The sequence below is a fragment of the Nicotiana tabacum genome, chromosome 1 (genome assembly GCF_000715075.1).
Source record: "Nicotiana tabacum cultivar K326 chromosome 1, ASM71507v2, whole genome shotgun sequence".
NCBI classification, from domain to species: domain Eukaryota; kingdom Viridiplantae; phylum Streptophyta; class Magnoliopsida; order Solanales; family Solanaceae; genus Nicotiana; species Nicotiana tabacum.
The window spans coordinates 188,587,408-188,602,475 of record NC_134080.1 but is presented as its reverse complement, the minus strand read 5'-3'; positions in this window follow the sequence as shown (position 1 = coordinate 188,602,475).

The window sequence follows — 15,068 nt, the reverse complement described above, 5'->3', positions numbered from 1 at the left end:
GACAAAAAGTATTCCTCTCGTTATACAGGTGGGCGCCTAACTTCAACAACAATTTAGAAAATAAAATCCTATTCGAGGGCGGATGAACCCAAAATATCCTATTCGAGGGCGGATGAACCGAAAATATCCTATTCGAGGGCGGATGAACCGAAAATATCCTATTCGAGGGCGGATGAACCCAAAATATCCTATTCGAGGGCGGATGAACCCAAAATATCCTATTCGAGGGCGGATGAACCCAAAATATCCTATTCGAGGGCGGATGAACCCAAAATATCCTATTCGAGGGCGGATGAACCCAAAATATCCTATTCGAGGGCGGATGAACCCAAAATATCCTATTCGAGGGCGGGTGAACCCAAAATATCCTATTCGAGGGCGGGTGAACCCAAAATATCCTATTCGAGGGCGGATGAACCCAAAATATCCTATTCGAGGGCGGATGAACCCAAAATATCCTATTCGAGGGCGGATGAACCCAAAATATCCTATTCGAGGGCGGATGAACCCAAAATATCCTATTCGAGGGCGGATGAACCCAAAATATCCTATTCGAGGGCGGATGAACCCAAAATATCCTATTCGAGGGCGGATGAACCCAAAATATCCTATTCGAGGGCGGATGAAACCCAAAATATCCTACTCGAGGGCGGATGAACCCAAAATATCCTACTCGAGGGCGGATGAACCCAAAATATCCTACTCGAGGGCGGATGAACCCAAAATATCCTACTCGAGGGCGGATGAACCCAAAATATCCTACTCGAGGGCGGATGAACCCAAAATATCCTACTCGAGGGCGGATGAACCCAAAATATCCTACTCGAGGGCGGATGAACCCAAAATATCCTATTCGAGGGCGGATGAACCCAAAATATCCTATTCGAGGGCGGATGAACCCAAAATATCCTATTCGAGGGCGGATGAACCCAAAATACGGATGAACCCAAAATATCCTACTCGAGGGCGGATGAACCCAAAATATCCTATTCGAGGGCGGATGAACCCAAAATATCCTATTCGAGGGCGGATGAACCCAAAATATCCTATTCGAGGGCGGATGAACCCAAAATATCCTATTCGAGGGCGGATGAACCCCAAATATCCTATTCGAGGGCGGATGAACCCGAAATATCCTATTCGAGGGCGGATGAACCCGAAATATCCTATTCGAGGGCGGATGAACCCGAAATATCCTATTCGAGGGCGGATGAACCCGAAATATCCTATTCGAGGGCGGATGAACCCGAAATATCCTATTCGAGGGCGGATGAACCCGAAATATCCTATTCGAGGGCGGATGAACCCGAAATATCCTATTCGAGGGCGGATGAACCCAAAATATCCTATTCGAGGGCGGATGAACCCAAAATATCCTATTCGAGGGCGGATGAACCCATCTTCAAAAACTTGGAATTGTCTTACCTCCGACTGTTTTTCTTAGAATCGTGTTGTCTTACTATCTCTTAAAACTTGAATTGATTTCCTCGTTCCTCCGAGAAAATTTTCGACAAATGGCAGAAAATTTTCTGCCCCAGTTTTGGTGCTTTTCCTTGTGGCATGTTTTTTCGCCATTAACAAGATTTCCTTTTTCTGCTTCAAATCAAAGAAAATTTGTTAGTTTTAACACATGGTGAGTGGTCGTGCCACTCCTGCTGGGGATGGTTTTTCCCTTTCTCTCTCCTTGCTCTGCGCTCCACAACTTGTTGGGGATGATATTATTTGCTGGGGATAATCCCTTTCTGCTGAGGATATCCCTCTTCTTTTGTGGCATAGCCCGGAAACCAGTATTTCCCCGACCTTTTAGTCTAGTATGAATTTCCCAAATCCTGCTCACTGCTTTCTTTGCTTTGTTAACGGGCCTTGTCCTTGAGGTTTATAACCTTTGATTTCGGCAAGGATATCCCTCTTAACACTCGTCAATCCTTTTGTCAACTCCGTTTTGCTGGGGATATTTTTTGACACTGGCCTCGCGCTTGTTCCTCGCTGACTATACCACTTGGATGTACTAGTCAGATCTCACACTTGGAAAGTTGATGGCCTATTTTGAAGTCATTTTCACTTGTTCTGACCGAACAGACTCTATTGGGGAATTTTTTTTTCTATGAAAGGAAAAAGATAAAAGGGAACAGAATATAAAGACAAAGGAAAAGATGACTCTTTAACAAAAGAAACTATAAATAAAAACCTATCAAACGCAGATACCGACTCTAATGGTCATGACATGCACATGTGGCCTATCCTCCGTCGTCAATCATCTTTCAAGACCTTCAATTGGAAATTCCCCATCTGATTCTCAATCTTATTCGACTTGTAGTGCCCGAAGGTTTTCACTATCAAGTCTCTCTCATTTTGGTTTCTCTCTCATCTTTCGTCGCCTTATGGTGCCTGTGAAGGTTTTCACCGATAAGACTCTCTCATTTGTATCGCTTTCCAGTTGGGGATTTGGAGTGTCGCCGGTATGACTCTTTCTGCTGGAGATTAGAGTCCTTTCTGCTGTGGAACAGAATGTTATGTTCGCCGGTAAGACTCTCATTTGTCTGACTTGGCATCTTTTGAAGACTGATCAGAAGGTCTTTCTTTGGACCGTAATGTGGGTTTTTGGATAGGGCTAGAAAGAAAAGTTATAAAAGGCTAAAAAATGCATTAATTTTGGGTTATTAGTTACAACCTTCGGAATTAGATTTATTTACAACAAACGCAACCTTTGCCCCAGTTTCTTGCTTGGGGATATTTTAATTGATTTTTTTTTCATTTTTCAAAACTATGACCGAGCCGTGAAGCGCCTACGTATCCTCTTTGAGGAATCAGGTCAAACGTAGTTCCCAATTCCTTTTTTTCATTGTGACTTTCTTTTCACTCATTTCTTATCTTTCTTTTCTTTTTCTTTTGCTTTTTTTTTCTTGCTTTTTTTTCTTTTTTTTCCTTTTATGCCATTCTTGCGTTTTCTAGTCATTTTTACTGATTCCGAACGAGGGGTATGAAAGAAAATCAATAAGGCTCAAAAGGGGTAACGAAGGGTAAAGTGTTTAGGTAGCAGAACAAAATGCCTTCGTCATTCTAGTCTTCAAAACATGCCAAGTGCAAACAACACAATTGAACATAGATTTATAGTCTCTTCCGATGGTGTTGGACTTGACAATTATGTTAAACCTTTTATTTTTCCTTTGTCATTTCTAAAGCACCGTTGGGCGACACTCTCATTATCATGAATGAACCTCATGCCAATTTGGTGAATCTTGCTTTTAACGGTTTTATTTGTGTTTTACTTTCCCTAGTTCCACATGACTCGAGCTCTGTATTGATCTCAGACCGTTCTTATTTTCTTTAACTGTTCTGATCACCTCTCCAGGGTTTTGTGATTAACTTTAAAGACTAGGCCCAAACTGTGTGTGCATGTCATGTCACTAGAATCGGCGCTGAACAAAAATAATAAAAGGACTAAACAAAAAAGATGACTGGAAATAATAAAAGACCGGATTTGCATTAGACTACCGGTAAAAATGGTTTGAATAACAAAACAAACAAACAAACCAGAACAAAATCCTAAACAAACTGGACAAGATTTAAACAAACTGCTATGACAAAATGGAAAGATAAAGAAGGTTTGACACAGGACAAAATCCGAATTACAATCCTAATAATCCGAACAAAAGAAATGACAACAAAATAAGCCACCAAATGCCTCTTTCTTGCTAACCAAGGAACGAAGCATCCTCCCACTTTATCAAAACTGGCATCTTAGCCACTGAGCTTTGCATCAGTATTGTCAAGACCATTGCCAGCTTCAATATCATCAACCTCTGTCAACAAGTTTCCAATAGGATTTGAGTGCTTCTGTTATCAGGCCTGATCCCCGCAGAGTGTGTATCATGAGATGCCAGTAAAGGATTCTGGGTGTCATTGTCCGGCTTACAACAAACCAACCACCTTAACATTCTTTGCGAAACAAACAGGTTAGAATGGACTCAGTCGGTCCTCATTATTAACAACATTTTTTCTTTTTCTTTCTTTTTTTTTTCTTTTTTCTCTTTCTTTTTTTCGATTTTTTTTCATTTTTCTCTCTCTTTTTTTATTTTTCTCTTTTTTCATCTCTTTTTTTTGTTGTGGTCGAATCTTATGGAGATTGCCTACGTATCATGACCCCGCATGAATCAGACCTTGCGTAGTTCGGACCAAATGAAAGGTAAAAGCAATGAAACATTTTTTTTCTTTATCAATTTTCATAATAAAACAAATTGGGTTTCAAAGGTTGAAAGATGACCAACACTCAAAAAATCAAACAACCCACATATTCTAGTCAAAAGATTTATAACCTCAAAACAAAAAGGCCAGCTTCCTTTCCCCGTTTGACAAATGCAACCAAACGGTTATTTTTGCAAATGTGGCCCCTTCCAAATTTCACATGAATTTTGAGGCCGGGGAGGATTATTTTATGACACTTTACAAACTTGTCCGTTCTTTTACGAAAATAACCTTTCGACAACTGAAAGATACTCTGAGGCTATTTCGGCAAGAACAGTTTAAGACATTGCCGAAGCTGGCTCGGCTTATTTTTGACTAAAAATCCAGACGGTGTTCACCTAACCGCTGACTCTTTGTTTTTTGTTTTTCAAATTACAATGAAAGCGTGGTGTTGCAAACACGGCCCTTCAGCGCCTCGGGGACGAAGATTTTTAAGGATGTGTGGGTCAACTGGACCAAAATCCTAAACATGACCCAAAAGGTGGCTGTTTATGCGAAGTCAGCCTTCCGGCGTCCCTTTCGGGAACATTCGGCTATTTTTGTCAAAAACAGCATCACCCTGACTTATTTATGACTTTTTTTTATCATTTTTCAAAAAATAGAAAACTCAACATTGCAAGCACGGCCTTTCAACGTCTCGGGGACGAAGATTTTTAAGGCCGTGGGGGTCAACTGGACCATATCTTAAGCATGACCCAAAAAGCGGCTGTTTATGCAAAGTCAGCCTTCCGGCGTCCCTTTCGGGAACATTCGGCTATGTCTTGATAAAACAGCGTCACCCGACCTCTTTATGACAGAGTTGAAATTTTGACATGTTTTTTTTTTAAATTTGTTTTTGGATATTTTAGCAAAAGGTGGGGTTGGACCCGATGAGGGTTGCCTACGTATCTCACATCTGGTGAGAATCAAACCCGCGTAGTTCGGGCAATCAAGAACAAGTAGACGAACTAACTTCTTCTTTTTTTTAAATTTGTGAAAGAACTACTTTAAAAGAAGAAGGGAAGTATTTTTTTTTTGATTGATTTTCTTTTTTTAAAAGAAAGACTTCTAAGATATATTTTTTTTCTGAATTCTCATTTGTTTTTTTTTTACTCTAAGGAAAAAAAGAAAATATTTTTCGGAGTTTTACCTTTAATCAAAGAAATGCTTCTAAAAATGTTTTTTTTTTGAATTTTGAATTTCTTTTCAATTTTGAAAGAAGAATCAAAATATTTTCGAATTTTTTATTATATATTTTTTTTATTTTTTATTTTTTTTATTTTATTTTTTTCTAAAAAAAACTTTCTAAAGAAGTCAATAATGGAAAATATTTTTGGATTTTTTTTTGTTTTGAAAATTGGGGGTCTAAAATTTTTTTTTTGAAAATTGAGGGCATAAAGAAACTTTTCTAGCCTTTTAGCAAGACAAATATTTTTTGCAACTAATAAAGATATAGATATATATTTTGGAAATAAAGAAAAAATTTTGGACTTATATATATATATATATTTGTGACAAATAATGAATGACTCTTTTTATATTTTTTTTTATTTTTTTGCATTTTCATAAACAAATAAATAACAAAAGAAATATTTTTTAAAAAAATAAGACTCTTTTTCATTTTCATTTTTATGGCAAGACAAACTATATATATTTTCTATTTTATTTTTTGAAAAACAAAACAGAACAACGACTTTTTTTTTCTTCGCTTTTAATAAAACAAACTAATAAGACATTTTTTCATTTTCTTAATATTTCGGCGGAGTTTTGACAGTATTTGGGCATTTGTTTTTTTTTCAAAAATAAACAATCAATTCCCTAACCGCTATTTCTTTTTTTCAGTTTCAAAATATTATTCCTGATATTCACAAGTCAGTCAACACACAAGTCCGAATCAAATTAATGTGCAAGTAGTAACAAGTAAGATGCATCAGGATGATCATTTTCATTTTTCGGTACACCTGTCCTAGACAGACTCAACCTCTGTGTTGAGCCTCCAAAGTCAAATGCACGTGATGCAAACAAACGTTCCTACTAGGGATCAGACATGAGGCTTTGTTATACTAAGTTTAAAAACCTAAATGTTTGTTCTAGACCTGGCTTACCCGAGCGGACAGCTCGAGCCGAGGAGGAGGCGGCAGTCCAGGAATACAGAAGCTTCACCGGCTTTGCGACTTATCCAAACCTCGTTCTAAATTGGGACTTGACACTATACAGAAAAGAAGTCGTACGAAGTACACCCTTCTTTATGATTCAGAAGACTCAGAGAGAAGACGGGTTTCGGCACAGTTTATATACAGTTCATATAATATCAAAGCGGTAAAAGCAACATTTAGCACATTAGGCTCAAAACATGTAAAAATTAGATAAAGCCAAATATAACAATTTATCTAAGCTCGAATTTCTAACCCTGAACCAGTGGTTCTGGGTTATCGTCCCCAGCAGAGTCGCCAGAGCTGTCACACCTCCTTTTTCCGTACCCGAGAGGGTACAGGGGAGTTTTTTCCAATTAAAGGACAATCGAAACGGGATTGGTTTGTTTATTTCAGAGTCGCCACTTGGGAGTTTTAGGGTGTCCCAAGTCACCAATTTTAATCCCGAATCGAGGAAAAGAATGACTCCATATTACAGTCTGCGTACCAGAAATCCGGATAAGGAATTCTGTTAACCCGGGAGAAGGTGTTAGGCATTCCCGAATTCCGTGGTTCTAGCACGGTCGCTCAACTGTTATATTCGGCTTGATTATCTGATTTTATACAAATATGAACTTATGTGCAAATTTTAACTTTTTACCGCTTTCATAATTGTTATTATTATTTTCTACAAGGAATTGCAACATTGTGAAAATATATCCCGAACCGCGTTACAATCAATGTACCCGTGGTCGTCGACACATTTTGACTCTATTGAGATTTGGATTTGGGTCACATCAATGTGCACCCGTGTTTAAGAAGGTTAAATTATTAAAGGTGCGCCTAAAGCAACTAACGTATTGTTATTTTGGGAAGGCCGTAAAATTTGCTAAACGGCCTGTCCCGAATTCTAAGTATTTTAATATATACATTTAGAGGGCCCCGCAGCTTGTGCATTTTTGTTTGTCGAGGCTCGTCTCATTTTTATTTAAAAGGATAAACCTACAGTGACTATATTTTCCTATTAAGTTCGTCTCTAAAATAAAAGAAAATCTCTTAATTAATTACATGCTAAAAACGTAACTTATTAATTATTAGTTTATGGCTAATGCGAATGGAAAATTGCGACCGAGTTTGTACAAAGAAAAACTGCTTTCATTCTATATTCTATTATTCAATAATACTAAAACGTGAGATTGACACACCATAATATCAAAACAGATTAACTATTCTTTGATTAATTTAAACTAACATTATTAGATGAAGAAGTTATACATATGTGACATCGTTACTAATTTAATCAATCAACTACATTTTTATACAAAGAAAAGAAAATTATATTCAACCACAAATCTAAACAGGAGGAATTCAACAGGAACAAAGCCTGATTAATATTTCATTTTTGCTTCAAGCCGAGATTGTACAAATGTGTACCTGGAAACAACAGTACAAGAACAAAAGAAGGAGAAGTCAGCAGCAGTAATAACACAGCAGCAGCAGATTCAGCAACACCGCAAACCAGTATAGTAGGAATAGCAGAAAACCCAGGAGACTATAAACGACTCCAAGTATAGAGAAGAAGTAAAAGGCAGGAAGGTTCTGACTATTTCAGATCTTAAGCGAGGCAATGAAGCAGTAACTATTCTTTTTCAACTTCAAAACTCTCCAAAATGAATTCTGCCCCTGTATATTCAGTGTATCCAGAATGTATATCGGGTGTATACTTTTCACTCCGCCCCCTCTTTTTTTCTTCTCTCTATCTAGTTTTTCCTCTTTTTTTCCACCCTCTTCTTCCTAAATTTTCTCTTCTATTTATAGCAAAATTTTCGTAATTTTCAGATTTGTTTTTTATCATTTTATTATTTTTTTAATTAAAAGAAATCCCACTTACAAATTGCTTTTTATTTTTTAGAAAAAGAAATCCCACCTTTATTTACTTTTATTTTTAAAATTCCAACTTTAATTACTTTATCTTATTTAAAATCCCACTTTTTATTTTTTTAAAAGAGAATCTCACTTTATTTAACTTTTCTTTAAAAAACAAACCACTATCTTTTCTTTTTCTTTTAAAAATGCTACTTTCAATTACTTTAAATTTTTTAAATTTTTAGATACCTTTATATTTATTTTTTAATTCCAACCTTCTGTTACTTTTAAATTTTTTAAAAACTTCCACAAAACTTTTTATTTTTTTTTAAATTTTCTACATTCTTTTACTTTTTTTTAAAAAAAAACAAAAAGAGAATTTCACCTATTTTTACTTTTATATATTTTTTTTATTCAATACTTCCCTTTTTCTTATTTTTTTAAATCATTCCCGAAATTATTATATATATTTTTTTAAAAAAAAATAAAATATTTTCGGATTTTTTATATATAAAAAAAACAAAAAATAAAACTATTAATAGTGATAATTCACCTTTTATTTTTATTTTTTTTGGTTTTGTTTTGTGTTGGGCAAAAATGAAGAAGGGATGTTGGGTTAATGGAGCGGACCGGGTCGACCCGTTTTGAAGTGGACCAGGTCATGGGGAAAGTTGGGCAATTATTTGGGCCTGTGGTTTGAAATTGAAGAAGTGGCCCAATCTGATTTTTCTTTGTATTTTTATTCTTTTTTCTTCTTTTATTTTTCTAAAACTAAACTATAAAAGTACTTAAATTATTATTAAGAACTAAATTATGTTATAAAAGCGCAAATTAACTTCCAATAACAATTAACACACAATTAAGTAATAATTAAGCATAAAATTATTCATTTGGACATTAAATGCTAAAAATGCAAAAGATGCCTATTTTTGTAATTTTTAATTTTTGTAAACAAATTTAATTACTAACAATTGTAGAATTAAATCCTACATGCAAAAATGCGACATATATTGTATTTTTTATTAATCAAATAAATAAACATGCATAGACAAACATACAAATAGTTACACAAAAATCACAAAATATCACAAAAATTGTACACCAAGAAAAATTATTTTATTTTTGAATTTTTTGGGAGTAATTCTCATATAGGGCAAAAATCACGTGCTTACACAGGGTAATCACATAAACAAAGTGCTAATCATGAAACACACCCATAAGTGGAATAGCAAATAGGGGAACTCACCCCGATAAGCAGAACTGTAATGAACTACAGATGGTGCTCATCTATAACAAAAGGAAATCATACCTGAATGACATTCAGCTAGCGTAGCGGCCCTAAGCCTACTATATGAAACACATCAACGAGTCAGGCCTCCCCTCTTGGATGCCCTCTACTCTCCTGAATACCTCGCTGTGACACATCAGCCTAAAGTCTGGGACAATCTCTCACCATATGGCCGGTATCTCCACACTCAAAGCAACCTCTCTGCTAACGAGGTTGTGGGAACTATGCGATACGGGTACTCCAAGACCCATGAACACCTGAGTCACCATGCAAAGACTGAAGCGCGAACTGAACTGGCTAACCCACAAAACCTCTACCATGTCGCACCCTGCCTCCAAAATAAGGACCAACAGATCTCCATGGTCTACGAGGCCTCCTCGCCTCCTCAAACTCTCTCTCCTAATATCGTCTGCCCTCTCTCATGACCTCGCCTGTCCTCTCTCTCTTGGCCTCGCATGACCTCTCAAGAGAAAGAGAGAGCTAGCATGCCTTCCACCCTCCTAGCAATACTCACGGTCTGCTGATACGAAATATCTATCTCCAACTCCTGGGCCATGCTAGTCCTAATGCTGGGATGGAGTCTCTCAATGAACCGGCGGACCCTCTCCCGAACAGTAGAAACCAAAATCGGTGCATGTCTAGCCAAATCACTAAATCTAATGGCGTACTCTGATACTGACATAGTGCCCTGGCGCAGCTGCTCAAACTCCGCACGCAATGCATCCCGAAGGGACTGAGGTACGAACTCTTTCAAGAACATCTCTGAAAACTGAACCTATGTAAGTGAAACTGACTCGGCCAGGCTACCCAACTCATATGCCCGCCGCCACTGATAAGCCGCTCCCCTAAGCTAGAACATAGTAAAAGCAACCCCACTCGTCTTAACAATACCCATAGTACGGAAAATGCGATGGCACTCCTCCAGAAAATCCTGTGCACTTTCTGAAGCCAAACCATTAAAGGTAGGAGGGTCGTACTTCTTGTACCTCTCAAGCCTATGCTGCTTTTCTTCAGATGTTGTTGCCCTAACTACGGGCTGAACTGGAACCACAGGTTGCACTGCCATGACGCTTGGAGCCTAACAAACTTGAACCTGCTGCTCTAGAGTATGGGCGATGGGAGTCTGAGTCCCTCCCCCGATCTTTGAAGTATTTGGTGCATCCAGAATCAACCCCGCCTGAGCCAATGTACCAAATATGCTCAGGAACTGTGCTAAGGTCTCCTGAAGTCCGGGGGTAACAGTAGGTGCCTCCGGTACCTGTCCCCCAACTGGAGCTACTGGCGGCTCCTCAATAGCTGTTGTAGTAGGTGCTCTACTGTGGTATGTACTCCTCGTCAGCCCCTGTCTCTGCCTCCAGCGACACCTGCTCCAGGAGCAGCGTCATCGGTAGCTGCAGCGCGTGTCCTCACCATCTGTGAGAGAATGGAATGATAATAGTTTAGACACCGAGATCACTAAGCTCGCACGATAGGAATGAAAGAAGTGAGATTGTCCTAATAGTTCCATAGCCTCTCGAAGATAAGTACAGACGCCTCCATATCGATCCACAAGACTCTACTAAACTCGTTTATGACTCATAAAACCTATGAACCTAGAGCTCTGATACCAACTTTGTCACGACCCAACTTTTCCTCCTTTTGGGTATCGTAATGACACCTAGTCTTAGGGACTAGGTAAGCCTAAATCATACTGAAATACAACAATAATAAATGAAATTTAATAGTCTTGAAGCAGAAATCTCTACAAAATTCATAATTCCCAAAACCCGGTAGTACAAGTCATAAGCTCTACAGAGTTAGCTACCACTTCTAAATATAACTAGAGTGAAAACAGTTGAATACAAGTAAGAAGGTGACTCTGAAGCCTGCGAACGCAGCAACAGGTTTAATTTGAGTCTCCTTAGCAATGATCCGCACAGCTACTAATGATCGATACCTGCATCTGCACAACAAAAATATGCAGAAGAGTAGCATGAGCACACCATAGTGGTGCCCAGTAAGTATCAAGACTAACCTTGGTAGAGTAGTAATGAGGAACAGTCAAGACACCTACCGGTCCAATAAATTGTACAAATATAGGAACAACAGAACATGATGTATATATAAAGACTACACGAATGGCTGACAATACTACAATCACAATAAGGGAAGAAAACAACAAGTAACAACAGAAATACCAAAATAATGACATAGAAGAGCGAGCGAAAACACAAACCCAAATCCTAAATTCACAATACAGTAAAGGTAAGCAATAACTCAGATCCTACGACAATGTTCACATCAGGTCTTATCCAACAATTTCCACGAAGTACCGAATCTTGAACAAATTACAGCACACGAGTCCCAATACCAGAAATCTAACACGTGGCACCCTGTGCCCCATCACACCTCATGGTCATGCTGACAACTCACTTGCTAACTATATCCACTCTCACATATATAACAAATAAACAAGGGTGTGCATCTATACTCAGCAAAATCAGGAGGACTTCACATCAAATAGGAGTGTTCAACTACGTGTATGCTTGTGCAAGTGCTTTAACATAGTTCCTACCAGCTAATAAGCATAAGGAAAAGAACAGACAACACGTAAGGTATTTCCTCACAACTTCCACGGGATAAAGCTCATACAGGTAAGCGTACCACAACACAATATCAAACAACAAAAATGCCCCCAGGCCATCACAATCAATCCCTGACATAGCCCACCTTGTCTCGCCACATGTGCAAATAATAACATGATAAGTGCCTGCCTTGTTTCGCCGCACGTGTATCTTAATGTTCCCACCTTGTCTCGCGACATGCGCAACCCACATATAAGCATAAATATACATACCCCGCCTTGTCACGCTGCATGTGTAATATATCAATAGTAGCAATAGCACGGCTGAAACCTCGTACAATCCCATAACAACAAATGCACGGCAGAAACCCTGTGCATCACAATATCAACAACTGCACGGCAGAAACCTTGTGCACCACCAAAACAAGTACAACATCAACAATGACAATATATACAAGAACACGACAAGTAAATCAACTCAAGAACTTTCAATCTCCAGGAGATGGTAAAACTATCTCACAAGGAATAACCACAATAGAGGATACTAAGCATAATAAGAACATCTCAACAAGCGAGAAAATAATATGAAGCAATGATCCCACAATATGTAACTCAACAACAAGGAAGCTAACATAAATCAAATAACTCCAAATAAGGAAATGTCAACTAAATATAGGATATCTAAACTTCTTTTAAGGTTGGGCAATTTACGAAGAATATACAACAATTTTAATTAAGGATGAGCAGCGGAAAGATAATCAAAACCTCAATTAAGACTAAATAATTACAGGGGAGATAATGATGATTTCCAATAAAGACGAGCAATTATGAAAGATAGAATGACAATAGAAGAGGTAAAAATCTCCAATTAACCAAAATGAGAGTCAAATAAGCAATAAGAATGAATCATGAGCAATTAATTCCAATTAGAGCATGTAGAGGTGAAACTAGTGAGTGAAAAACTCAAGCATATCAAGTACACATTCATACACAGTGAATATAAGGACCTAAGAACCCTATAAGGCCAATTTTCCACAAATAAGTTCGAGCACGCACTCGTCACCTCGCGTACACGAACTACAATTAACATAGCAGACTCAAATCCTAAGGGGAAGTTCACCACACAAGGTTAGGCAAGATACTTACCTCAAAGATGACAAACCGATACTCTAAAATGCACTTCTCGGGTGAAAAGACCTCCGGACGGCTCAAATGTAACCAAATTAACTTCAAAGCAAAAATAAAACACATAAGAAACTATTCCGGATCATAAAGTCTCAATCCTTAACAAAATCTAAAAATTGGTCCAAAAGTCGACCCCCCGGGCCCGTACCTCGGAATCTGACATATTTTACAAAAATAGAATACACATTCCCATACGAGTTCAACCATACAAAATTTATCAAATTCCGATACCATTTGGTCCCTCAAATCATGATTTTTTATTTTAGGAATTTTCTTCAAAAACCAACATTTTTCCCAACCCAAAATGCAAATTAAATGATGAAAATGAAGATAAAATCATGGAATATGTTAGATTCTAGATGAAGAATACTTACCCAATCGATTTGTGTGAAAAAACTCAAAGAATCGCTCAAAACCGAGCTCCACAAGTCAAGATATGAATAAAATGGTCTAATCCTCGATTTGGGAATATATTCTGCCTGCCCAGGGGTTGTTCTTCGCGTTCGCGCTCGCGACCCTTCTCTTGCGTTCGCGATGAGTAAATTCCTCGTCAGCGATTTCCAAACCATTCCAGACAGCCTTTAGTATAATGGCCATAACGTTTTGCATACAACTCCAAATGACAAATGGTTTGATGTTCTGAAATCTAGACACCAAGGGCTATTGTTCCATAGGTTTCTCATTTATTGCGAGATATAATCTTCCAAAGTCAACCCTGTACAGCAGAGATTTTCGAACTCTCCCCAAACAGCCTGTAGTTTAACTACCATAACTTTTTGTACACAAATCCAAATGCCAATTCATTTGCATTTCTGAAAACTAGACACAAAGGGCTACAACTTTTATTTTTGGATCATCTCCAAATTCCCTATAAATTGTGAGATATGAGCCTCTGAAGTCAGACTTGTGCAACCGAGATTTCATTCTTCGCGAACGCGAAAAACAAACTTCCAGAAGCCAAATTCTTCTTCGTGAACGCGAAGAACAACACGAGATATCAGATAATCAACATCTAAAGTAGCCCAAAATGATCCAAAAATACCTGAGTCCCCCGGGATCCCGTCTAAACACACAAACAAGTCATATAACCTAACACAGACTTGCTCGAGGTCTCAAATCATATCAAACAACGCCGAAACGACGAATCACACCATGAATCGAACTATGAACTTCCAAATCTTCCAACTTCGAAAACTTGTGCCGAAACCTATCAAATCAACCTAGAATTACGCCAAATTTTGCAGACAAGCCCAAAATGACATAACGGAGCTACTCCAACTCACGGAATCACATTTCGACCCCGATATCACAAATGTCAACTATGGGTCAAACTTCTCAACTTTCCAAACTTCAACTTTTCCAACTTTCGCCGAAACGCCTCAAATTACCCTACGGACCTCCAAATCCGAATCCGGACGCACGCATAAGTTCAAAATTACCATACGAAGCTGTTGAGATCACCCAAAACCCATTCTGGGGCCGTTTACTCAAAAGTCCAATTCCGGTCAAATTCTCACTGTTGAAACTTCCAAAACTAGATTTCTTCTTCCAATTTGACTCTGAATCATCCGTTAACTGAATTCAACTATGCACGCAAGTTGATACTCATATTATGAAGTTGTTCCAGACCTTACGCCGCCGAACAAAACTTAATTTTTCAAAATAACTGGTCGGGTCGTTACGTTGTTACACTATTAGGCTGACAAGCTCTGTCCTTTCCTTCCTTTTCCACCAAAAACTTTTGAAATTCCAGTAAAGTTTGAGGTATTGCGAGAAAATCATTAAACCATAAATGGTACAGATGACACAA